This window comes from Halichoerus grypus, chromosome 6 (genome assembly GCF_964656455.1).
Source record: "Halichoerus grypus chromosome 6, mHalGry1.hap1.1, whole genome shotgun sequence".
Taxonomy (NCBI): Eukaryota; Metazoa; Chordata; class Mammalia; order Carnivora; family Phocidae; genus Halichoerus; species Halichoerus grypus.
Genome location: NC_135717.1, coordinates 115726227 through 115751273, shown reverse-complemented (window position 1 = coordinate 115751273; position 25047 = coordinate 115726227). Strand labels below are relative to the sequence as shown.

General features: G+C 42.6%; 1 long non-coding RNA gene across 2 annotated transcripts in view; it reads right to left on the bottom strand.

The window, feature by feature from the left end:
• Window positions 1-13832: 13832 nt before the first annotated feature.
• LOC118553906 (uncharacterized) overlaps window positions 13833-25047 on the bottom strand; it is a 42627-nt gene continuing 31412 nt past the window's right edge. For both annotated transcript variants that reach the window (XR_013449185.1, XR_013449184.1), the window contains 2 exons: window positions 20541-20639; window positions 13833-14152 (listed from right to left, as the gene is read on the bottom strand). This is a non-coding gene — a long non-coding RNA (uncharacterized LOC118553906). The remainder of the gene's footprint in view (window positions 14153-20540; window positions 20640-25047) is intronic.

Sequence of the window (25047 nt, the reverse complement as noted above, 5' to 3'; positions counted from 1 at the left end):
GAAATTGTGCACTTGGCAAGGGTGCTTATATTCTCCAAGTTTTTGTTTTCTCTTCTGCTCAATGGCTAAAATCATGCCGATGGTGTTATTGTGAGGACAGTGGGATGTGAGTCAGCGTCTGGGTGGATCCTGCAGGGTTCCTGCCAACAGTGTGTGTCAGGAGACCCGAGCTCCTGTGCAGACCATGAGTCTGGGACGCCTCTTGACCTCTTCATAGCCCTTACACTCGATGGACACATAGGTGGTGGGAATGCAAGGGTAAGATCATGAAAATCCTTTAAGACTGGATCTATTATACACAATTCTAAGGTATTATTATGCCTTATTATGATGTTCTTCGGGAACTTTTTAAAATCCCTCTCTGGGAAATTTTGGGTATAGTAGAATTTCTAAAAATAGGGAAGCTACTGAAATTACTTCTCTGACTTCTTTTATCCTGGACATTTTAACCATGATACTGTTGAGGGTTTCTGAAAGACAAGGACTACAGATATAAATCCTTCTTAATGAGAAACTCTCACATTTTTAGGTGTTTATTCTTCTAAGAACTAAAGGACATGGCCCCCCAAATCAGAAATAAAGCATCAATTTGGTGGTTAAGGATGGAGAAGAGGGAACATGACCAAACAGAATGCTTGGAATTTGAAATAAAAATAGTGTGGCGAGGCCATCACCATTTAGGGCCTTGCTGAAAGTCTGGTTCTTTCTGCAGGAAATGCATGTTTAAAAGCAGAATAAAAAACAAATGTCTTTCTGTCTTCTTTAAAATTTCTTCCTTAAAAAAATAAAAAAATAAAATAAATAAAATAAAATTTCTCCCTTTTTGGCCTTCCTTTAATTAGCGGTGCACTATTCGCTATTATTATTCACTCCTGTTATTTGTTTTTTCCTGTGTCAGCCAGGCTGCCAGCTCTGCAAAGGCAAGGATGGTACTTCTGTGTATCCGCCTCCATGCTCGGTCCTGTTCCTTGCTATCACCTACAGTCAATGATTACACTACGTTCACCCCCTTACTCAGAAACCTTCAGTGATTCTCCCCTGTACTTAAAATGTGGTCCTCAGATTTTTTTTTTTTGATTGCATGTTCTTATCAGCAAACTAATGCTTACACATCCTCTAATAGACACACATGTAATTTATTTCAAAACTGTACTCCTATCAGGGCGCCTGGGTGGCTCAGTCAGTTAGGGGTCTGCCTTCGGCTCAGGTCATGATCCCAGGGTCCTGGGATCAAGCCCCGCATCGGGCTCCCTGCCCAGCAGGAAGCCTGCTTCTCCCTCTCTCACTCCCCCTGCTTGTGTTCCCTCTCTTGCTGTCTCTCTGTCAAATGAATAAATAAAATCTTAAAAAAAAACAAAACTGTACTTCTATCTTATATAAATTATAAGCATCCACCAATATGGGAAGTTTAAAAGGATGACATAAAAAAAAGTATAAATAGAATTTGTAATATCTTCTCTCTGTACCTTGCATACTCCACTCTGGAGACCACTGGTCTGTAGGATAAAATCCACCTTCTTTATTTATTTTTTTTTTTTTAAAGATTTTATTTATTTATTTGACAGAGAGAGACATAGCGAGAGCAGGAACACAAGCAGGGGGAGTGGGAGAGGGAGAAGCAGGCTTCCTGCCGAGCAGGGAGCCCGATGTGGGACTCGATCCCAGGACCCTGGGATCATGACCTGAGCCGAAGGCAGACGCTTAACGACTGAGCCACCCAGGCGCCCCTAAAATCCACCTTCTTTAAAACACAGCTTTCAAACTGGGGTTTGTTGATCCTTGAGTAACATGGGTTTGAACTGCACAGGTCCACTTATATGTGAATTTTGTCTCAGTACAGTACTGTAAATGTATTTGCCCTTCCTTATGGTTTTCTTAATAATACTTTCTTTTCTCTAGCTAACTTTATTGTAAGAATACAGTACATAATACATATAACATACAAAATGTGTGTCAGTCAATGCTTTATGTTATCAGTCAGGCTTCTGGTCAACAGTAGGCTATTAGTAGTTAAGTTCTGGGGGAGTTCAGAGTTGGCGCTCCTAACCCTGCCTTGTTCAAGGGCCAAGATGTTCAGTTCTCTGCTTCACAGCGCCACTCACAGTGCTGATGTGTTATCAAGCAATTTATGTCTATGAAAGACTCTCCTTTATAAATACATTAGTAGAAGAGAGATATGATAGATGTAGCCATCAGCCATCAAATCTTTCCTATACTGGTCACAAGTATAGGGCCAAGTGTATACACTAAGGGTCAATTTCCAGATTCCCAACTACAAAATGTACCCTCTCCTGAAAGTGATCTGCCTAGGAATGGCTGGCATTGAGCTGATTTCTTTTTTCTACCTCCCCTTTCCCAATTGCTCTGGCCCTTCACAGCAGAAAGCCACCCCTGAGCCATCTGAACTGTGCTTTGTCCCCAGATGAAGGTATAATCTGAGAATGCAGTATACTTGAGGGAGAATTTCCTGAGAGCCAAGTAAGAAACACCAACAGGGCAGCACTTTATTTCATTCCCTGGACAAATACTGGCAAGCCTCTGGGCTGCGGACCATGGCTATCTTAGAATTAGGAGTCACGGGTGCCTGGGTGGCTCAGCCGTTAAGCGTCTGCCTTCAGCTCAGGTCATGATCCCAGGGTCCTGGGATCGAGGCCCACATCGGGCTCCCAGCTCGACAGGAAGCCTGCTTCTCCCTCTCCCTCTCCCCCTGCTTGTGTTCTTGCTCTCGCTATCTCTCTCTCTGTAAAATAAATAAATAAAATCTTAAAAAAAAAAAAAAAAAGTCACAAGTGAGGTGGTGGAAGACTTGTAGGAATATAGTGTTTTAAAAATCTTTTCGTACCATTTATTTATGTATTTTAGAGAGGGGGGAGGAGTAGAGGGAGAGAGAATCCCAAGCCGACTCCATGCTGAGTGCAGAGCCTGATGCGGCGCTCGATCTCACAACCCTGAGATCACAACCTGAGCTGAAACCAAGAGTCTGGAAACCAAGAGTCTTGCTCAACCAACTACACCACCCAGGCATCCCCGGAATATAGTGTTTTTAATTAGAAAATGAAGCTAAACTTTTTCTGACAGAAAATGAGTGTTTAACTGAGTGGTTTAGCCATGTAGGTTGGTTTGCCAATTAAGTGATATTCCACAAGTGGAATGGGCTAGATCTATGGCTCCATGTTTTTGATGAAAATATGCAAAGCACTTATCCGATACACAATACACCAGAAATTTCAACATTTGCAACTATTTCATCTTCTGATGACCACTGCCTTAAACTAACATTCACAATATTCACAACCATGCTTTCCTGTCTCTCCTGTCAGTCCCCCTCAAGCTTCAGCCAAACCAGTCATGCTCCTAGGCACTCTCCCAGATCTACACCTATGTATGTGTTCATGTCAGTTCCTCCCTCGGAAATACCCTTCCCTCCCACCTCCGTGTGTTGAATTCCTACCTAACAGCTGCTTGATCTGAGGCACTAATTAGGTACTGAGGATGGAAAATGAACATAATGATAACCGTGGCCCCATTTTCATAGGATGTCAGAGTCTACTATGGGAGACAGACAGATAAGCAGTGACAATACAGTATTACAGAGCTATGACAGGGAGCCATGAGGTTCTGGGAACTCAACAGGGCCACCCTCTCTTTCCCTGGAGGTCAAGGAAGTCTCAGAGGAAGTGACCAGAAAGCCAAAACCCACTGATGAGCAGGAGTTAGCCTGACATTTTACAGGAAGGGGAAAGAAGAGGACTGATCTATACTGAGAGAACAAAAGTGAGTTTAATTGACAGTGTCAAAGCAATTCCTCTGTGAAGTCAGGATTTTGACCAGGAGAGACATGCTTACTTAACTGTGGGGTCCAGACAGAAATTTCTACCAAGTTTAATCTGTTTCATATTCTTGAGATACTGGTCACATTCTCTCAAAAGCCCAATTTAGAATAGACTGAAAGTCAAGGGAGAGGTCATCTCTATAAAAATTTTCCCTTGCTTTTTTTCCAAAAACAAAATATTTGAACCCCAGGCTCAACTGCTTGGGGAATGGACAGACTTTTTATACTAGGTTCACCAGAAATAGTGCTAAATGAATACTCTTGGGAAGTCTGGTAAGTCTGGTTTATATATGTGGCTCTGTTCTAAGTATGGAGGCACCCTCTAAACAAATAAGGAAATAAGGAGAAGCACAGAAGATACAACATTGTTTCAGGGACTGCCTTGTGCCACAACAGAGGAAAGACTGTGAGGGCTTAAGGTATCTGGTTCCTCACTGCTCCACCTCTGATCCTCTCCCTCACTGTCCTGAGCCAGAGGCCACGAAAGCACCTTCACTGAGGGATGTTCAATTCTCCGCTTCTCCGCCACTCACAGTGCTGATGTGTTATCAAGCAATTTATGTCTATGAAAGACTCTCCTTTATAAATACATTTGTAGAAGAGAGATATGATAGATATAGCCATCAGCCATCAAATCTTTCCTATACTGGTCACAATCTGGTATCCAATAACTCTTCGTTCATTCAAAACAGAAAATATACTCAGCCTGCTAGTTCTCTGATACAGTCCACCCACGCATCATTGCAATGGATTTTTACTTTACTTCTCATCTGTTTTCTTAGTTGTGTATCTTCTTCAAGTGCCCATGTGGAGGGTTAACATTTTCTCAAAACTATTCACTGTGGCAGTAGAATCAGGGAAGTTTCATCCACGAGGGCTTAGTTATCGAAGCACCAAAGGATGTCATCATAAAACACTGACTGACTGTGCAAGTCACATGACATGGACCCCAAGGACTACCTAACCAGCTATGTTCCCACAGATGATATTGTTGGTAAAGCTACTTCATCTTTCAGGAAAGCCATTATAAACTTATTTCAGAATACAAAAATTCATTTTTGCTAGGAAGTTATTATCAATCTCAGGAGGGTCAAAAGTATGTTTGCTAACATTTTTCCATTAGAAATGTTTCCTATCAGTGATACCATGTTTTTCCAGATGGGTGGGCCAACTGTAATTCTGCTCTAAAACTCTGCTTTCTATCAGACCCCTCAGCATTTTCTGATTATGGCCTTTAACAAAGTTTGCAACAATGGTGAATGCAGGTTTGTGCTGAAATATGGATATAGATGCATTTGCAAATGGGTTTAGACCTTTGGGTGAAAAGGGCCTGAAGTCTCCTAAATAGAAAAAATCTTCAAGTAAATCAGAACTGACTCAAGAGTTTGGAAAATGGTACAGGGCTTAATGACCTTATATCAAACCACAGCCAAGGCGACATTTTAACACGTCCCCACTCCCAGATTAATTTTATTTCTGTCACCCTCTTCACCTTTGAAATTCCTTCCATTAAGCAAAATTCAGGAGAACAAATACATTTTGACTTCTGTCCCTGATACCTCCCCGTGTGCCTTGACGAAAAATACAGTTTTAGTTTTCAGCCCTGCACCTGAGAGAGGTGGGGGTGTAATGAAATGAATTATGCCTCCTCTTTTCCCTGAAGCCCCAGGTTTTCCTAAGACAACACCCATATAACACATGCCAGTATATTTAGGCCTGAGGGCTCCTCAAAACGGAGCCCCTTTTCTTGCAGAGGGTCAGTTTAGTCTCTTTTTAGATAAGCAGATCTGCATGTCAACGCTACCTTGGTGCCAGGGCCTTTCCTGGGCAAAAGGCCGGGCCTTCTCCACCTGCAGCCGACCACCTCTCCTTCCCGGGCAGGGCCTTGCAGCGGCGCGGCGCGTCCAGCAGATGGAGCCGCAGCTGAATTTTCGCGAGCCGCTCTCTACACGGTAGAAGAGTCTGGAATAAACAGGAAGGGGATTTTTTTTTTTTTTTAAAGCATTCTAATTTTTAACATATATTGCCTTCTATGTCGGGTCAGAGGCTCTTTTTATTTGACTAAGTTGAAAGGCATTTGAAGTTTTAAAAAAATCAGTGATTACGCAATCCCCAATACATGTTTTTTTAGGATTTCCATTCTTTCAAGGGACCCAAGAAACAAGTTTTTAGTAGTATCAAGTGTCACAAGGGCATAGTGGTTCAGAAACGTTAGCGGGCAGCGCAGGATAAAGAAAGTCGGCCTCGAGAAAACACCAGAAAGGAGTGAGAGGAGCGGGGCAGCCTCCCCAGGCCGCGGCGGAAGTGAGCTCCGTGAGGGGCGGGGCGGGGCGGTGGCTCCGGGCGCCGCGAAAAACAGCGCCGCCTGCCGGTGAAAAGGGAGAGTGCGCCGATCTGGCCCGGGGCTGTGGCGTCGCTACCCGGTCCGCTTAGACCGAGCCCACATTCCAAAGTCCGTTGCACTCAGGATGCTGCAGGATATACCCCCTACCCAACGAAACCGAAAGTGATGGGCACAACCCGAGCAGCCTTTCTGTCGAGAAGGGAAACGTGCAGGCCCGTTATGGTTTTGGGGAACAATGTTTCAAAGGGCTTGACTGTTTTTAATGCTTCCTAAAGCTAAAAAGGATAATTGTTATTTAAGACAATCCTAAAGAAGAGGGAAAATAGAACCCGATAGGAGCTCTCTTTCGTTTATCCCAACCTTCCTTAAATTATTTACAAAATATTGTAAGTGGTTATCAGAAGCAAATTGGAAAAACCGGGCAAGGCACTGTGTTTCAAGGTGAATGCTCTTTATCATTTCCCATAACGGCCCCTCATTTTTATTCCAGGATTGTTGCAGGGGTGTTTCTTGAGTCCCTCCTCCTCTCCCCACTTCCCTTTTCTCTTCACTCATTTGACAGGAGCCTCCGCAATCATCTGCTTAGAACACGTCATCATCATCCACTGGGAGAGAGTTGTGGCACCACCTTTCTCCCCCTATGGCTGAAGCCCACAGAAAGAAGATGACGGGTTGCGCTTCTGCTCTTGATCCGGCGCGATTGCCAGGAATTGTAACCTGCAAGATGATGCCAAAGGGCAGCTTCCCCTTTTTTGATGCTGCAAGGAACTTTATGTTGCCCTTCATTAGCTGATGCATTCTCCAGTAGAGCCCTGTCCTTCAGTTGCCCAAATGATGCGCTACGTCCCTTCCACTTGCAGAGATTCAGTGCATTAAGTGTAAAAATCGCACATCTCTGTTTTTCTTCCAGTAAGGGAGTAAAGACCCATAGGTGGACAGTGTCCTTTGGATTAGTCATGCTGTTTATCATCAGGTCCCTGTTCTCTGACATGAAAATTCCCATCTCCCATCAGGGTGTAGTTGTAGGCATAAATTATGGGCTCTGGTTCAAAACAGGGCCCTCTCTTTTGTCCAGTAGCACCAGAAACACACTAATTAGGGACCTAATTGGAACACAAGGCTTCTTGAGGGTCCTGGAGAGGGAAGTTGGGCCCCCAAGTCCTGTACTGATGACTTGGGCTGCAGCCTTCACAACCTGGATCCAACCAGATGAGCACTGAGAGCTCAGTGTTTGGAACACAAAGGAGAGCGATGAATATATAGTAACTTAGTGAATCAGGGACAAGATCCAAGAGGAAGCCTGACATTTGTTTATCAGCAGAGAAACGGAAGTAAAGGCGGGAATGTCTCCTTAAGTGTTACTGTGTTATAAAAATGTCCTCCAGGGAGACAATACCATGAACAGGGCAGCTGATAACATTAATACTGTGCAGGTAGGTCTCTCACATCTCCAGGACTGCTGAACCAAGTGTTACGGGCAGGGATACAGCTCTGAGCCTTTCCTGCTGCAATCCTCAGAGGGAGTTGGCTCAGACAAAGCAAAGCAGCTTCTCCCTCAGTTCTCTTTGTTCTTCTTTGGAAAACGGGCTCTCTCTCAAGTCTCATACACCAGCTGCTTTCACCTCTTGTACAAGGGCAAAATAAAGTAATCACCAATAATGATTTGGACAGCGTATTTCTGGAGCCCTGAACTCAGTGAAATGCAGGATCAAATTACTTTTAGAATTCTAACATGCTGTAAATTTTTATTCTGGGTTTTGAGGCAAAAATTTCAGAGAGGGGCCCCTCTTTATCAAATAAAAATAAAAATATCGCCTTCAGAAAGGGATAATGGAGACAGAGTGTTTTGAATCCCACTTAACCTAATAACTACATGTCCTGCACCTTATGCTTCAGAATCTCTTTCTCACCGGGGTTATGATTTTAGTGAGCAAATTCTTTGTCTGCTAAGCAATCCCTTAAGCAGTAGCAAAGGCCTCTCTGACAAATCACACCTTTTTATACCATAAGTGACTTTTTTCTAATAAGAATGATTTAACATAGCTCCTTTCAAAGTAGAAACATTCAGAATTTTCTATCCCAGATTCAAGCGTGGAATGAAGACAAAAGGTGCTTGTCTGGGGAATAGGCATGCCACTCCCTGAGCCCTCAGAGCATCTGCTGCCTGAACTGATTCTTAAATCAAAAGTCACACATGACTTCTGTGCTTGACAGCTGAGGTGGCCTTCTATGTCCAGTGTGGGCCAGCTGGAATGGGTTCACACGCACAACAGAAAATGGGCTCTGTGGGTCAAGAGAAAGCTTACTGGGCTGAGAAGGACTAGGGTGACGTGTTGGAAATACTGTCGGTTTACTTCTTGGGAATTCCCCTCCCCCCCCCAAAGTAAGTACTTTCAGTCCCTTTATGTGGCATCCTCAGGCTCTTTACGACAGTTCCTACTTTGGGGGGATTTTATCTGCTCACTAAATATTGGCTATTTGGTCCAGAATAACAGAAAATCTGCATGTTTTTACTCAGTCAGGACTTAGGCTGAGTAGAGAGCAGCTCCTCTCTGCCAGTTCCTGGTGACTTCATTCTTTCTAGCACTCTCAAGAGGAGCTGAGAGCAACCCCCAGCCAGGAAACCAGCCCCACGTTAGCAGCTAATTTAATGGCTCAAGTTCTACAGGTGAGGCCCAGATGAGCTTCTAAAATAATTCTGAAGCTAGATAAGGAACGAATAAGCAGGTGTTAAGGGAGTATATATGCCTTTGTAATTAACAGAAAATTTTGATAGTCACTGGGCATGTATATTCATACTACTACCCTGTGTTTATATTACTATCTGTTACCCAGACAGCATATTACAGAATGCCTTTCATCTGACAGGTCCTTTCCTGTGTTAACCTTGTATATTAAGGCACTTCAATTTAATAGCCAGAAGCATTTGGAGGGCAAGAGCCCTGTCATGCCCTTGCCCTTTATGTTTCATGCAGTACCCAGCAGAATATTAGATATGCAGTAGGTGCTCAGGAAAGAGCTGCTTTAAGAAAAAAAAAACGAAAAACAACAAAAAGAGTATGGACTAAAGGAGCGATGAATGGTTGTGCTTTAATCCTGGGATTAGGCCTGCCTTTATCGTCACATCTGAGGAAACTGGAGAGTGACACTTCATGGACAGAAAATAGAAGTGGAGATATCGCAGCTTCTCCGGCTGATCGAATGATGACAGTGGCTGGCTTTCCCATATGCCAGAAACCATAGGCGTACTTTACATACGTTATCTCATTTATACTTCACCCCCGGCTAAGTTTACCATTATTACTGCCCTTATTTTACATATGATAAACATTACCACACAGTGTTGTGGGCCACACAACCAATAAATAGCCTCATCAGGACTTGAGTCCAGAGATAAGTCAATCTTCAGAATCCACGCCTTGAGGCCCATTCATGCTCCAGAATATCAAATAACACCATTTATGGCTCCATTCCCTAACTACCCTTCCTTGCAGAATTGCCTCACGACATCATATCTGAGGTGGGAGGGAAAGAGGGAAGCGGGTAATAAGCAAACACAATTCATAACTGACATGTCTCAGTCTTCATGGTTTTGATGTTCTTTTCTCTGTGTTATCTCATTTAATCCTCACAGTACTCTGTCCAGTATGTTACTATTAGCTCGTATAGATAAGGAATGTATCTCTGGAGAACAGGTGGGTTTAGAACAACAACAACAACATGCTAAAATTCCAAGCCAAGAGGTAACAAATGTACTGGTAGGTAACACCAAGCCTGCCTCAGCCTCTCACCTCAGCCCAGAGGGCTGGTGTAGGGGCTTCCTTCACTCCCTTCCTTTCTTACTTTTTTTTTTTTTTTTTTTAAGATTTATTTATTTATTTGAGAGAGCGAGAATGAGAGAGAGAGAGAGTACATGAGAGGGGGGAGGGTTAGAGGGAGAAGCAGGCTCCTCGCCGAGCAGGGAGCCCGATGCGGGACTCGATCCAGGGACTCCAGGATCATGACCTGAGCCGAAGGCAGTCGCTTAACCAACTGAGCCACCCAGGCGCCCCCCTTTCTTACTTATTAATGCTCCATGAACCATAAAGCTTATGGCTGTCCCTACCTGCGCCATAAATCCAAATATGGTTAATGTTGACCTGATGTGCCACTAAGTCATTTCAAAAGCAGAGGCAAGGTAGAGAGGAAACAATAAGAGTGACAATGCATGGAATGCTATGTAACAATTAAAAAGAATGAATTACACTGAAACATATTGCCAGGAAGTGATCTCCACAGGCATAGTGGGTTGACAAAAATAATAAGAGCAAACAGCGGAATAAAAAAATACAGCATGGTACCATGTATGTTTTTAAAAGACACAAAACAATGTTACACACACACACACACATGCACACACACACACATCTATGCAAAAACACGTAGCAAACAGTTGGTTATACCCCAAATTGATAACTGATTTTCCTGGGGAGAGGCCGAGGCCTGGGGTGAGGTGGATAACATTGGCTCACTTTATCTTTTACAAGATAATTTATTCAAATAACATACGTGTAAAAGAAAAAAAAAAAAGGAAAGAGCAGAAAAGAAACAAGTGTTGCTGTTGGAAAAGAAAAGATTAGCAACACACGGTAAAGTACCGTAATTGGTACAAAACCCTCCAGACAAAAATCCACTGCCTTGCTCATGTCCATAAGAGACCAGGGGATAAGCAGAGAGTTCTCATATTGGCATTATTATTATGAATTGGGTGAGTTTTAAGATGTAATGTCTCCTTACTCTATGAGAAACACGGTACTGAGAAGTACATTACACCTGGAGCCAGACAGCCGAAGTTCAAGGCCTGACTCTGCATTTCTCTGTAACCTTGGGCTAATGTCTCAAGGCCTTACTTTCCTTATCTGCAGAGTTAAGATAACAGTAACATACTTCATAGGATGTTTCGAGGATTGAGATTACACACAGGAAAGAAGAGCAAAATCATGCAGACTGAGACTTAGAATTTATAAATTATGTTTGTGTTGACTGTCTTCCCATTCTTTCCCTCCCACTTTAGAGAATTATGTTTTCTCACACCTTTAAGTATGCCCCACACTGAGGCAGAGTTAAATGAACAAGCCATCAGTCTTCAATATAATATTTGCTGATCACAGGCCTCCATTATTTGAGCCTTTAGATTATGAACATGCATAGTTTTTAAGCTTCAATAACCTGCATTCGTGTATTTATTTTAAAGAATATATTCGTTTGATTTGTGTATACAACATACTCTTTTCCTGTGAAACCTACTTTTGATGCAAGAACTAAAATACCTAAATCAGAGAGACCATTTAAAGTACAAGTCAAAAATATCATTAACATTTTTTTTTGCACCTTAAATGTGCTTATTTGTGGTCCTACTAAAATTTCAAGCTGTTCTGAAATTTCCAGAATCCAATTACATGCCTTATAAGAAAAAGGGTTTCAAAAATAATCAAAGAAACACTAGTACCACCAATATAATCAGACACAAAAGAGAAACATGAGCAGATGAATAAATATCAGTTGCATGCACACAGCACCATGCCGATCAGGCAGGATGTAACTATGTTCAATCACAGCCTCACCTTTGAAACACAGCCAGGTTCTCTACTTTTGCTGGATGTGCCTGTGTTAAAAAGCGCAGGGACCTGAAGATCTCTGGTGAAGCAAAGAAGAATCCAGTTTAAGTTGTTTTGCGTTTGAGTTCGGAAAGGATCCATTTGAAGGAACCAATTCCAAACACACAAAGCACACATCCCACCCGGGCTCCTCCACCCCATTCAACTGGGCTGTCAGTTTAGAGCTGGGCGCCCATTGTTCACTTTGTTCTACTCTAATTAGACTTGACAGATTGCTCTTTCTAGCTAGACTGGCTATTGCCAAGAACGGAGATAAGAGGTGAGGCTGACCTTGTCACTCTGCCCTTAGAATCAGTGCCCCACCCCCCAACCTAGTCCACCAAGAACGAAATGTACCCCACCGCAGCTCAGATCTGTGCCCCTTTTCCAGACCCTGGGCAGTCCCGGCGCCTCGGACTTGTCTTTCCGTACTGTGAGATTCAAACCCTCATTGTCTGCGTGAGGGGAATAAGTGTGCTCTAATATTTTTCACATTAATACTCTGACCCTTGTTTTTGTTTTTTTTTTTTCCTTCAGGCCTGGTAGGGAAAAAACAGACCGGCCTTTCTGAAGGGAAAGATACTGCAGTTCCTCCCGGGGGCCAGGAAATACTGATTGCTTAATGAAACAGAGCTCTGGAAGGATTCAGGCCCTGACACTATCTCATGTGTCGGAAGCAAATCCCTGGCCCCGCTGCCCTCAGTGTCCATATCTGTAAAATGCCATCAAGACTTCTTGAACCTTTGTCGTATCAAAAACATGTTATACTGGTGTTAAATAAAAATTAGATCATAAAATGGTAGAGCTGGAAATGATCTTAGAGATCATCTAGTCCAATATCTTCATTTGGAAGATTAAAAAAAAATAAAAAACAGAGGACAAAAGAGGGAGGGGACATGTACAGGGTCATGAAATTAGTTCTTAAACTTTAAACACCTGGCACTGAACAACAGCTTGCTAATTAGCTTTGTCTCTAACCTGCCATTTCCCAGTTTATCCTATGCTTGATAATAAATCATATTGGCCAGGAAGGCAACTTTCTTTCTCTGAGGAAGGAATTCTCCTCACCCAAGGATTGTGTTTTCAGAAATGCTTCCCTTTACTGACAATCCAATGACCTTGTAATAAATAGATCCTGACTCACCCAGTGCCACATGCCTCTTACTGGGGTGCAGAATGGAACTCAACAGACTTCGGATCTGGGGCCCTGCTCTCAAATAGGAGTGACCCCCTCCTTGACCTAAGTCTGGCTATGCCCATTGCCTCAAGAGCTGTGAGCAGGAGAGACTTGTTAGAAATTTCTCCTTGGAACAAATCTAGTGTTTCCCAGTTTGTAATGTAAACAGATTCATTTATGGTTCACTCACCCATCTACAAGTATTTATTAAAAGCCCATTTTTTTAAAAGATTTTATTTATTTATTTGAGAGAGAGAATGAGATAGAGAGAGCATGAGAGGGGGGAGGGTCAGAGGGAGAAGCAGACTCCCTGCTGAGCAGGGAGCCCGATGCAGGACTCCATCCTGGGACTCCAGGATCATGACCTGAGCTGAAGGCAGTCACTTAACCAACTGAGCCACCCAGGCACCCCTAAAAGCCCATTTTTTTATTAAGCCCCTGAGGGCTGGCAAGACTAGTACAATGAGTAGGATCCAGCCTCAAGGAGCCTCAGAAGGAGCGAGCAGTGTAAACACTGATGTGCGTGGGAGCATTGTGGGACGAGGGGGGAAGGAGGAGACAGCCGATTTTCCTTGATTGGGGTTTAAGGAATTAAAAAACTTCATAGAGAAAAAGAATAAAAATAAAAATAAATGTTAAAAAACCATCATAGAGGAGGTGATACTTGAGCTGAACTTCAGGAAATGAAGGCTATTTTCCAGGTGGAAGTGAGGAAAGTACGTGGCATCAGACAGAGAGTGAGCTTGTTTGGGGGAAAAAAATGTTTTTGGCCTGTGTAGTATGAGGAAGCATCAACCAAAGATGAGATTGGACATTTAGGTAGAGATCAGTGAAAACACTATATCACAGAGGAAGAAGTTGGATTTTATTGTGGCAGTTCAGGGGACCCACTGAAAAGTTCCGAGCAGGGAAGTAACGCGGTTCCGATTGCATTTTGTAAAGATGGCGTTGATGGCCAGTGTGGAAGACATTGGGGGAGGACTGGGAAGGAGCAAGACCCAAGGCAAAGAGACCTCAGGACACAACTGCAACAATTTAGGTGACATAAGACAGCTCTCTCAGTCTCTTCAAAAAGTCAGCGGGAAGAATCAAGGGAGGGCACTGTTTTAGTTTTTGTTTCCAAGAGACTTCAGCCACTTTGGGTCCTGACTCAGCTAGATCAACTGTAAAGAGAAAATGTGGAAGACAAATAGAGTCTTAGTTAATATTAAGGTATTCTTGTGCATTTTGTTAGGTGTGATAATGTTATCTTGGTAGGGTAACAAAACAGCATACCAAAATGTTTAATGGGTGAGATGTCATGATGTCTGGATTTGCTCTAAAACACTGTAGAAATAATAGATGAAGTAACTATGATGAAAAGTTAATAATTATTAAATCTAGATGATGGATATGTCAGGGTTCATTATGCTCTATGTATATTTGAAAATTATCAAAATGAAAAGCTAATACATTAGGCAAAGGAAAATGAGATCCCAAATGAAAGAAATTAGAGTGAAAATGGAGAGGAGAGAGCTGTAGAGATAGCTAAATGACAGAATTAACAAATTAACAATGCTCAGTGACTGGTTAAAAGTGGTTATAGAGGTTTTTTTTTGTTTTTTTGAGAGAGAGAGAGAGAGAGAGAGCACTGAGCTGGGAGGAGAGGGAAAAGCAGGCTCCCGGTGAACAAGGAGCCTGATGAGGGCCTAGATCCCAGGATCCTGGGACCATGACCTGAGCTGAAGGCAGATGTTCAACTCACTGAGCCACCCAGGTGCCCTCAAAAGTGGTTACTGAAATTGAAGAGTTGACATGACTTCCAGGCTTTTGCTTAGGTGCCTGGGAAGACAGGAAAGAACCCACTCTTTCAGGCATGTGGAATTGGAGTTTCAGAGAAACACCGAGTTAGTGCCGTCTGGTAGGCAGTTGGACACATAGATCTAAAGATCAGGAGAGAAGCTAGGGCTGGTGGTGTGGATTTGTGAGCTGTCTACTCACCAACACTTGGGTAGTGATTCAAACCATTGGGAAAGCATGGCGGACGAGAAGGTAAGATGGCTGAGGAAGAAGCCCAAGGCACACTTATATTTAAGAAGTGGGGAGAGGAAGAACTTTCAAAAAAGAAAAATGGCCAGAGGATAAGTATGAGAAGAAACAGGAAAAAAATAATTTCTGGAGAATCTGTCAAGAAACAAGGGGTCAACAGAATCAAATACCCCAGGTTAAAATGTGAAACCCACTGAATTTAGCATCTAAGTGACAACTGTCAAAGACCTTTCAGGAGAAACTAATGTGTTGAAAAGTGAATCGAGAGAGTAAGTGAAATCTGAAAGATGGGGGGGGGCTGGATTGCATGGTGATCACAGAAGAGGGGGTGCCTAGAAATGGTTTGCAAATGGGCAAGGTCTGGGTCCAATCAATAACCTCTGCTCAAGGGGGCTCAGTAGAAGTGGATTCCTGAGAGGAAAAAAAAGAACAAGTTTTAGTTGAAGCAAGGAGGAGGAGGGTGCATTCTATAAAGAGATTAAGAATATAGGGGACAGTTCAATGAAACAAAGATGCCAGAGGGCACTGTGGAGAGAGTTTACGAGGTCAGCAGTGTCTGAGAGTCAGGAGAGCACAAGGGGATTCTTTTGACCTCTAGCTGGCGTGTCTTAGCAACCTCTTCAATGATTCCCCAAATACAATTCTCTCCACCCCACACCACCTTGCAGGTATCAAATCTGGAAAATGTTTATAAAGCATGACCTTGATCATGTCAAACCCTTGCCCCAAAACTTTTATTAGCTCCAATACCTACTGCATTCGGTATTAGGTATAATATAGCCCTTCCATAATCTGATCCTGACCTGCTTTTCTCAGCCTGATCTTTTTGGGCTTGCTTGTTTTTATTTGTTTTATTTTGTCTTCCTTTTCACGAACCTTCCTTCCAGAATGCCATGCTATTCACTATTCTCTGAATCTATTAATTACATAAAATATTATAGAAAAAGTGCTGAGAAGTGTCTAGCATATAACGGCATTCAACAGATGTTAGTTTTTGTATACTAACCTACTTATAATTCCCCTGTAACCATTTCATGCAGTTCTCTCTTCGCTGAAGTGTCTTTCCACCTTTCTTTACGTTACAGAGCAAGTTTCAGCTCAGGTGTCATCTATTCTAGGAAGCCTTTCCTGGGTCTGCAGCACACACCTCTCTACCTCTCTTGACACTCAGCCTGTTAGATCTGCTTGAATGTCTGTTTCTCTCATTAGAATATAAGTTTCCAGAAGGCCAAAGCCATATAAATATATATATATATTTTAACATATTTAGAGCATTGGTAAATAGCACAGTACATGGTACTATACGTACAAAAAAAAAAAAAGGTGTTGAACAGAACTTTGCTCCCTTTCCTCTTTTTTCTTTTTTCCTTCCCTCCTTTTTAAAACTGCATTTTTACATGCTATATGGTATGGTTTCTTATATGATATCCTCACTCTGTTCTTGGAGGGCAGTTTTTTGCCACCCCAGTGTCCCTTCCTGTTCTTCTGGCAACAGGCTTGATTTTCGTTGTGAATTCTCTGCTCTTAGTCTTTGTGATTCAGATGGAGCTCCCCACCCCTGGGGTTAGGGTGGAGGACAAGTCACAGGTCTAAATTAGCCAGTTATTGTCCTATTCCTATGGTCTTCCTGATTGGTTCGAGTGAGCGTATGCTCTAAACCTTCCAATCAAAGTAGATCTCAGGATTTTAATCTTTTGAGTTAGTGGAAGAGAGGTGCGCTCTCCCTCTCTCTCTCTTTCTCTGCTGGACATGGAGTCAATAGGGTGCAAGGCTGCGGTAGTCATTTTGATACCACAAGCGACAAGCCTGTTCTTGAGAATGAAGGTAATACTTGGAGAGAACACAACCAAAAGAGAGTCCTGGTGATGGAAGCAAGAACTGAATTCAGCCATGCTTGGAAAGAAAACTATTGCTTGTCCGTTTGTGTTGGGTTTTCTGTTATTTGCAACAAAACCATCTTTTTTTTTTTAAGATTTTATTTATTTATTTGAGAGAGAGAGAGAGCACAAGCAGGGGGAGGGGTAGGGGTAGGGGCAGAGGGAGAAGCAGGCTCCCCTACGCGGAGCAGGGACGTGATCCCAGGATCCTGGGATCATGACCTGAGCCGAAGGCAGACGCTTAACCGACTGAACCACCCAAGCACCCCTGCAGCAAAACCATCTTAACTGATACAATATTTAGATATAACTGATTTATGTAACTGATATAATTATTTATATTATGTATCTAGTACACTGCTTGACACATGAGACTCTTTAATAAATGTGTGTTTAATCGATAAATAAGTTGTTGTGAGGTACAGCAGTTATTTATTTCTATAGGGCAATTTGGCAATATGTATTTACAACCTTAAAAAAGATCATTCTTCTGGAGATGGATGGTGGTGACGGCTGCACAACCACGTGAATATGCTTAATGGCCCTGAGCTGTACACTGAAGGATGGGTAAAATGGTAAACTTTATGTTATATACTTTACCACAATAAAAAAGGAATAAAAGACAAAAAAAAAATCATTAGACTAGAAATAAAGGCTGGTAGACCAGTTAACAAAGGAAAACACAGGGACGGGAAAGCTTGTTGTACCAGTAAAACTAGTAATCATTCTCTACTTCTGGAAAATGCATCATAGGGAAAGAGAGAAATATATAAAATTGGTTTATCTGAGCATTACTGATAACCTCAGTAGGGGCTGGGTAATAAAATCTTGATATATTCAAAGAATAGAATATTATACAGTCATTAAATTGATAAAGTAGATTCATATGCTACTTAGGAACATACATATCAGAATGCTAGAAATGTTGGAATTATATTAATATCAAATAGTTTCACAAAAATAAGGCAAGACTTCTTATAAGATTTATGAATTGGAGCCGAATGACTGGATGGAAGAACATCATTCAGTAAGTGGTGGGAAGTAAACTGCTCACTCAGAAAGAACTTATTGTACTTCATTGAATTTCAGATACCATTAGTTGTAAGATACTTCCTGACCTCAGAGATGTTAAAATGTGAAAAAGCATATATCTAGAATTGACCAAATACAATACGTTTAGGCGCAGGAAATTGTACATGTTGATGATTGGGATGGGGAAAGGGGACATGAAAATCATTACATAAAGTGAACTCAAGAGAGGAAGTGTTTTCGGGTTTATAGAATAAAATTATTTTATACCAAGTGAAAAGCGAATGAAAGGCTTTGAGGAGAGGTAGAAGATGGCCACAAAAGCATGCCCTGAAGGTTAATTTTGTAACTAAGCTAAAGGAAGCAAGCAACTATCCCTGCTAATTTGGACACTGTACAATAGGTAACAATGAGTGTTAACTCATTTACATTTGTGAGGTTTCTTTCTCTACTTAGTCTCAGGTAGAGGCCAGGCTTTAATTACTTTTTTTAAGATTTTATTTTTGGGGCACCTGGGTGACTCAGTCATTGGACTCTTGGTTTTGCTCTTTTTTTTAAAATTTTATTTATTTATTCATGGGACACAGAGAGAGAGAGAGAGAGAGAGAGAGAGAGAGAGAGAGAGGCAGGTTCCCTGCAGAGCAGGGAGCCCGATGCGGGACTCGATCCCAGGATCTTGGGATCATGACCTGAACCAAAAGCAGACACTTAACTGAATGAGCCACCCGGCACCTTCTCTCTCTCTTTTTTAAGGATCTTATTTATTTATTTGTCAGAGAGAGAGAGAGAGCACAAATAGGGGGAGCGACAGGCAGAGGGAGAAGCAGGCTCCCCACTGAGTGGGGAGGGGAGCCTGATGCGGGACTCGATCTCATGACCCTGGGATCACAACCTGAGCCCAAGGCAGACGCCCAACCAACTGAGCCATCCAGGCATCCCTTGACTCGGTTTTACCTCAGGTCGTGCTCTCATGGGATTGAGCCCCGAGACAGGCTCTACGCTCAGAGGGGAGTCTGCCTGAAGAGTCTCTCCCTCTGCCCCTCCCCCAGCTCGCTCGTGCGCATTTGAGCTCTTGCTCTCGCGCTCTCTGTCTAAAATAAATAAATAAATCTTAAAAAAAAAAGATTTTATTTTATTTATTTATTTATTTTTTAAAGATTTTATTTATTTATTTGAGAGAGAGAGAATGAGAGAGAGCACATGAGAGGGCGGAGGGTCAGAGGGAGAAGCAGACTCCCTGCCGAGCAGGGAGCCCGATGCGGGACTCGATCCAGGGACTCCAGGATCATGACCTGAGCCGAAGGCAGTCGCTTAACCAACTGAGCCACCCAGGCGCCCAAAGATTTTATTTTTAAGTAATCCCTACACCCAACATGGGGCTTGAATTTACAACCCCAAAATCAAGTCACAGGCTCAACCTACTGAGCCAGCCAGGACCCCCTGCCAGGCTTGTAATTTTAGCTTCCCCCCTCCCCTGTTTTAAGAAGGGGTTTGGCAGCTGAAGAGAGATAAAAAGGCACGGAAGTAACGAATTGCTAGTACTTGAGGAGAAGGATCAAAAGTCTACATTTTTCATGTTAACAGAATAAAGGGAAATCAAGACTTCCCCTAGAGTGTTCTGTATCTCTTCCCATGTTGTTAAAAAACTTCCAGTAAGCATTATTCTGTCATTAAACTCAACTACTTCTATCCAAGCAGTCTCACAAGTCAGGAATTTGACCAGCTGTCCATGGGGAAGTGGACTAAAAAAATGTCAAGCATCTTCTCTCTCTCTCTCTCTCTCTCTCGCTCTCTCTCACACACACACACACCCTACACATTCACAGACTTCAGCGCTTAGCAATACACTATATATGTTATTTACTCACATAGCTTGTTCCTTATATTCTGTTATTTCTGTCCTCTGTAAAGTGGGAAGCATTGGGGAAGGCAAATTACTCTTAGTTATTACTCTGACTCACAGTGAGTTCAAGTCAGGCACCCAGGATCCCAGCCCCCAGCAACTGCTGCACCCATAGCCTCATCATAGAGTTGCTCCATTTGATGTAATTACTGATCACAGACAAAGGGATTCGACCAAGAGCCACAGGTATGGCTCTAGGCAAAAATGCCTTGGTAAACAAATTTACCTCATAGAATGTCAGATTTACTAGGAAACCTGAAAAACATGTCAGCCCTGAATTTCCTAACCTTTGGTTAACAACACACTCACCGAGATATTTTGAATATTTTGTATATTTTCCAAAAAAGCTTCACAGGCAATTGTGGGACATTAAAAGCTGAGAATCACTGTTCAAATCCCATTCCTCTCATTTTACAGATGGTAACCTCGGGCCCAGACAGGTTGCTGGCTTGCCCCAGATCACATACCTGGTTAAAAACAGAATCGAGACTAGAACTCAAACCTCCTGATTTCTGGCCTAGGGTCTTTATTCTTACACTAGCATCCTGCCCCATTGATTGTTTTCTAAATTTTTACTATTATTCCCTCCTAATACATATGAAAATGTAAAATTCAACCACTGGCCATTTAATAACAAAATCATAGAGTTGCAAAATCTAGCATTTATGAAAGAAGCCAGTCACAAAAGACCGTATATTATATGATTCCACTTACACAAAATGTCCAGAACAGGCCACTCCACAGAGATAGCAGTAGATTAGTAGATTACCAGGAGCTGCAGGGATGGGGTGCAAATAGCTGCAGGATTTCTCCCTGTGGTGACGAAAATGTTCTAAAATTAATTGTGGTGATCGTTGCCCAACTCTGTGAATATACTAAAAGTCATTGAATCGTAATACTTTCAAAAGGGGAAGTTGTATGGTATATGAATTGTATCTCAATAAAGCTGTTAAAAATCTAACACTAACTTCTCACTGGATTCTGAAAGATAATTTAAAATTTTTTACTTATTTCATTCATCAACATTTCTCTAAAATTATAAGCGGTTTCCAGATAGGTTTTTTCCTTAAATTTAGGTTATCCCTACTTAGGTCCATTTCCCAGTGTGTTGTACCCCCAACAAGAGATTAATCTTCCTAGAGCTTGTATGGTATTCAGGATCCTTGTCCTTTAAACTCTCAGACTCTGTGCCTTTGCCAAGATCATTCCCTCCACTGAGAAGGCTAATTTGTGTGTTCAAGGCCTACCTAGCTCAGATGTCACCTCCTCAAGGGTCTTCCTCCCACCCCACTGGAGGTGGTTTGCCTTCCAGGGTACAAAATTCTGACCAAATGTTTTGATAGCATGTAACAAAGCTCAGCAGCCTTCCAGCCTGGACTCTGGGCCCTTACCACCCGCCAGGGGTCCTTCACTAATTTCGTTTTCCTTACTATAGCACCCCACGTCTAGCACCAAATTCCGTGTCAGTTGTTTGTTTGTTGCTTTCTTCTGCCCATTATGCTATCCTTCCCTGCTCTTTTTCCCACCTCCTCACTCCCACCCCCCTTTCTTTTTTTTTTTTAAGATTTTATTTATTTATTTGACACACAGAGAGAGAGCACAAGTAGGCAGAGCGGCAGGCAGACACAGGCTCCCCAGTGAACAGAGCCCGACGCAGGGCTCAGGGCTCGATCCCAGGACCCTGGGATCATGACCCAAGCTGAAGGCAGATGCTCCACCGACTGAGCCACCCAGGCGCCCCTCCCATCCCCCCTTTCTATCTCTGCCCTTCATTCCTGGCTAACTCTCGTTATATATTCAGGACTCTGGAAACATGCCATCTCTTCCAGAAAGGCCTCTGACACCACCCCTCATCCTTAGGATGGTGGCCAAACTAAAGTAATGGCAAGGAAGTGTAGAAAAACGGACAAATTTGAAAAGTGTTAAGGAGGCAGAATTGATAGAACTTGCTAATGCGAAATAAATGCAAACATAAATCATAAAGATCAAACGGAATAAACACTGAACGGGAGAATAAGAACTGGTAACAATTTAGAGTGATTTCATATGTTTTCCAAGCTTTATGTCATCTGCAGTTTTAGTAAGACGGATTCTCTCTGTCCTGCCAAACACGTCTTCCTTTTAAACATCTCTTTTCTAATATTGCTTTATTGATCCAGAGCCTTTAATGACTCTCTCCTTGCTAATGCACCAAGCCTAAACTCTGCTTGCTTTAAAGGCTTTTATAGCTGGTCCAGCCCTTCCCATCAGCTCCACCCACCTGTGGCCAGGCGGGCTGCCTCATCCTCCTACACAGATCTTGCCCACTCTGGCTTTGAGCACTCTGGCCACCTTCTTGCCTGAGGCCGTCCTTTCCCCACGCACATCTCAGGGACCATTCAATGCTCAGCTTCATGAAATCCTGCCTGCTTCGTCCATGCCCCTGTGCCCTCTGATCTCCTGAAACATTCATAGTTAATAGCAACCAATTTAGCATTTAATTATATATGCTCATCTAACATAATTTACTATTGTTTTAATGTGTGTTAGTCATGTTTCCCCCAACTAGATTATAAATTTATTGGGGATAGGAACCATGATTTATCCTTCTTTAAAATCATAAGTTTTGGAAGCAGACTATGCTCAAATCCTGGCTCTCCTGCTCCTGGCTATGGGACATCAGGCAAATGGCTTACCTTCTCTACGCCTTAATTACTAAAATTTAAAATGGAGCTAATAAAAATACCTATCTCATAGGAGTGGATGTACTGCTAGATGCAGCAACTCATATTATACAGTGCTCAGCAGATACATGGCATGTTATAAGAACTCAATAAACATTAGCTAATACTATTATCCCCCACATTGCTTAGCATATCATTGAACACTGAGTAGATGCCTCAAAATTAATTTTTGCTGATTTAGTGGGTTGCATATAAATCTCTTTTAGATGCCTAGGAGATGCAGAATCTCTCGTCTTGAGACAAAATGTGTATTTGTACAGACAATAATTATTTTTAAACATTTATCAAGATAATTTTACCTCCCAAATTTGGGGGAGCATCTCATCATTGCCCTGCATGTATCCCTTGCCTGGGTCCTGGTGTCCCAGTGAGGAAATCAAGAGAATAATCTCCCTCATCTCCCAAGGAAACAGAGAATGAACATTAGATGGCAAGATAGAACTCAGATGCCTGGAGTATTCTGGGTGCCAAGTACCAGTCATCTGCTAAGAATCCATACTAGAGTCCCCATAGGTGTAGTTTTCTGGGTTTGGTTGTGTACACCTCAAGGAAACAAACATATACATTTCTGTATTGGCCTGTTGGTAGTTGAGGTGACAGTATGTCTAGTGGAGTGCAAGACAATGATAAAGGTGAGAAGAAGGTAATTAAAGACCCGAGGCTGAGCTCTAGACACACACTGTTATTATATTTTATATTATACCAATTACCATGCATGCCCCTCCCCCCCAAATACTCTACAGTCTATATAGCTTCAACCAGCTTATTTGGAAGAGCCAAGGTCCCATGGGCTGCACCCTGGTGAAATGCTTGGGACTCACAGTACTGTGGAGAAAACAAAGCACTGCTGGAGGGCAGGAATGGGAGAATACAGCAGCTGATGCTATTGGATGGTCGTGGGCCATGTGCAGGATCCATCGCTTAAAAGATCATAGAATGTAAATTGCATTGTAAAGCAATTCTTTGGGGTTATTCTTCCTCTTTTACATGTAAGTGTCATATTTTCCAAATGAAGGATCTTCCAAATGAAAAATGAGTTGGTTGAAAACATAATTGATCTATTTGTTTTACATTGTGAAGATACGAAGACACAGAGGCTAGATGGCAGTTAGTTGCACTGAATCACAATCCCAACAGCTGACTATTCCCTTTGTCCAAAGCTCTTAAAGTGATGAATGAGAGGTCACAGCTATCAGGCAAGGTGGGAATCAGATGCAGACATGGTGGGAGGCCAGGGGTGTCGTGAGAACAGCGAGTACACCTAGTTTGCAGCCTGGTTCTGTCATCACCTGCCTCTGCCTCTTTGGACAGGTCATTTCACTTCTCTGGTCCAAGGTTCCTCATCAGTAAGATGACCAGTGAGGGACAGGGAAATCATCTCTAAAGCTCCTTTCAGCCCTGACATTTTATGGTTCTGTTGAGTCTAAGAAAATCTATGAATCATTCTGCATTTTGGAGTACTATTTCCCTTAAAGAGCCATCTTTTCCTCTTCCTGGCTCCTTCCCTCTCCCTTCCTCCCTAGCCATCCCAGCATGCACACCCTGTCCCTTTCTCCCTCTGACTTTCATCTCAGAATCTGAAAAATATTCCCAAGCTTAAAACAATTGGTTACAATGATGTGTTCCTTAGATTTTTTTGCTTCTGGAGGTGTTCTAGGAGGCATTTGCTGAAAGCTTGAATTTGAATTTGTAGTTTCAAAGGAAGAGGAAGGAGGCTGATACTGAAGGAACGGCTGGCCACGCGGAGCTGTCTCAAGCAAGGCAGTTTTCCTGCATGAGCTGAACAGCAGTTCCACGTAAAGCTAATGAATGTACGGCTTCTCTATGTCCCCTCAAATGGTTTCTTAGAATTGGGATGGCTCTAAAGTCTCCATATTGTTCCAAATCACACTGGGTCTTTCACTACTGTTCTCTGATACAATTTCTGAGCAAGCAGTCAGCATAAAAAAGGACTAGGTCGGCTCTGGCATCCACCCAGCCTAGCTATCAACAATAAAAACTTCTCTTTGTGCTTCCAGTAAGTCATAAATAAATCTCCTCAATCCCACCTGTTTTCTGAGAAGAGCTTCAACCGTGTCCTTTACCTGAAGTTAAAAAAAAATAAAGACACGATTCCTGCTGTAGGCAAATTGTTTGTTTGTTTGAAGATTTTATTTATTTATTTGAGAGAGAGTGAGAAACAGCAGGAGAGGGGAGAGGGTCAGAGGGAGAAGCAGGCTCCCCACTGAGCCGGGAGCCCAATGTGGGACTCGGTCCCAGGACTCCAGCATCATGACCTGAGCTGAATGAAGGCAGTCGCTTAACCGACTGAGCCACCCAGGCACCCGGACAAATAGTTTTTAAAGGTCCACTTAAGCCATTGCTCATTTTCATCATTCCTTACTCCCAAACATTTAGATGTGTCATTTGAGTTCCAGTCCCTTTAGCTGCCAGGTTCTGAGATGGGACTGCTTTCCCACCTTAGGCTAATTGCCTTTTCTGGAGCAGCTCAGCCCTAA